At 32.6% G+C, this 1914-nt stretch overlaps 1 long non-coding RNA gene across 1 annotated transcript; it reads left to right on the forward strand.

Moving 5' to 3' along the window:
• The first annotated feature begins 1721 nt into the window (after positions 1-1721).
• Positions 1722-1901, forward strand: LOC108368043 (uncharacterized). Its single transcript, XR_001848323.1, has 2 exons — positions 1722-1761; positions 1821-1901. It is a non-coding gene; the product is annotated as an uncharacterized LOC108368043 (long non-coding RNA).
• The last annotated feature ends 13 nt before the right edge of the window (positions 1902-1914 follow it).

Below are 1914 nucleotides of genomic sequence, written 5' to 3' on the forward strand. Positions count from 1 at the left end.
CAGCGTGAGCAAAATGACATACATAAATGTCTGTTGTTTCCTTTGCACTAACTGATTTCGAATCAGCATTCGAAGCTAGCAACGATATTTTCGAGTTCACTCGGATTCAGTGATAGCAATTTTTTCATATTCGTAGCGAGCATTTGAATTCGTAGATTTTTTACGAGGGATTCCGTGATAGCCCTGATTTTTTCTCGTCAGTTGTTCTGTCGCTTCACTGCAGCAAAACCAAGTTGTAGGGAAAACCCCGACGATATGCGTACAATTGAAACCATGGGTTTGAAGATAGCGCAAATTGATGTGAAAATTTCAATTTCATATTAAATATATTTATGTACGCATGTACATATGTAAAAATGTAGTTTCGATTTAAAAAAATCGGATAAAGTTTTTCTTCGCCATTCGTACACCTCTAATTTTAGTATTTATTAAAAAAAATCAATGAAATTGAAAAACTCTATCTTGCATTTGGTTTTACTCAATACCAATTTGAGCTGTCGCAGTGTTATCAAAAAAAAAAAGTTAGCAACCGTTGCTAAACAAAAATCAGTGATCGTTATGCTGTGTTAGCTGTCAAATTCAACTCTCAAAGGTACGCACCAACATGTTTTTTCAAATGATCAGAAAAATATTACAATCATCTAACACGCAACAATTCAGTTGATCAGAAGTACGCAACAACGCGTTCAGAAGGTGCAATCGCACCAGTTACTGAGCTGTTGCGCCTTCTGAACGTGCCAAATGAAAATTCGTTTCTCTTGAAATCAAGTTATATGGTTCGTATGTATGTACATATGTACATATTCCGAAATTTTTTTTATTTGTAAAGGCTCTCAAGAAAAACTAAAAATGTATATAAAATTACGGACAATAAATGGAAAATAAATTTGCGTCTCTAAAAAAAAGGCTTAAATCAGTATGCAGCTCCTAAGAAAAAAATGCTCGTACATCTCGTCGCTACCATGTCCAACTATCGAATGTGAAAATCGGCACTTTTCAAAATTTTGATTTGCCACTAATAATTTTATTTNGAGAATAATACTTTCATAAAAATTTAAGTACATACATAGATTTAAAAAGCTGCTTGAATACAAAAGTTTTATGAAAATGTCACATTAAACAACTGCCTAAATCTACGTTATTTTTTATAAATAAGGCCGTAAACATTTCCTTACATCGTCAATTTCCATCTCAGTATATCCAGTAAAAAAACTGCGGTGAAGTCCTTTATGGGTATAAAGTTTCCAGAGGTGAAATTTTAGGTAGCACACAATTTCTTACACGCATGGTTGCTTTTCAGCACTGATGAAAGAAACTTAAGAAATATTTGAAAAAAAAGTTCATATGGTACATTAATTTTGAAAGAAATACCATATAATGTATGTACTCTGGTTAATAATATCAAAAAATGTATTAGAACCACCGTTTAATGTTATATTTGATACAAATTAATATTGCTGCCCCGAACGCTCTGCGCCTTGCCACTGAATAATAGATTTATTTAAAATTACATCCCTTGATCCTTGTTCTTCTGTATCGCATCGTGGTGAATTCACATTTCTCAGAAATTTGACAACAAAACAAAACAAAGCGAGTATTTTATTTGCTAACTTTTGCGATTTCTATTGTTTAATGTAAATTTGTCTTTTTAGGATATGTCGAGCCAACAAAGAAGGCGCAGTTGGAAAATTTAGTAATTAGTAATGAAGTAGCAGGCATATTTGGAAAATTATGCCGATAAACAGGATGGAATTTGGGAAAGTAAGTGCATGGTTGCAGCATATCTATGTATAAAAAGTATTTAATTAAATTGTTTATAGAAATGTTATAAATCGAGTGGCTCATTTACGATGTGCTCCAAACATTTGGCGAACTTTTTTTCGCCTTTTCAACGTGCTAAGTAACAAGTTAAGA

The sequence above is a fragment of the Rhagoletis zephyria genome, unplaced genomic scaffold (genome assembly GCF_001687245.7).
Source record: "Rhagoletis zephyria isolate East Lansing unplaced genomic scaffold, Rhagoletis_zephyria_1.1 Rzeph_scaffold_02932, whole genome shotgun sequence".
NCBI classification, from domain to species: domain Eukaryota; kingdom Metazoa; phylum Arthropoda; class Insecta; order Diptera; family Tephritidae; genus Rhagoletis; species Rhagoletis zephyria.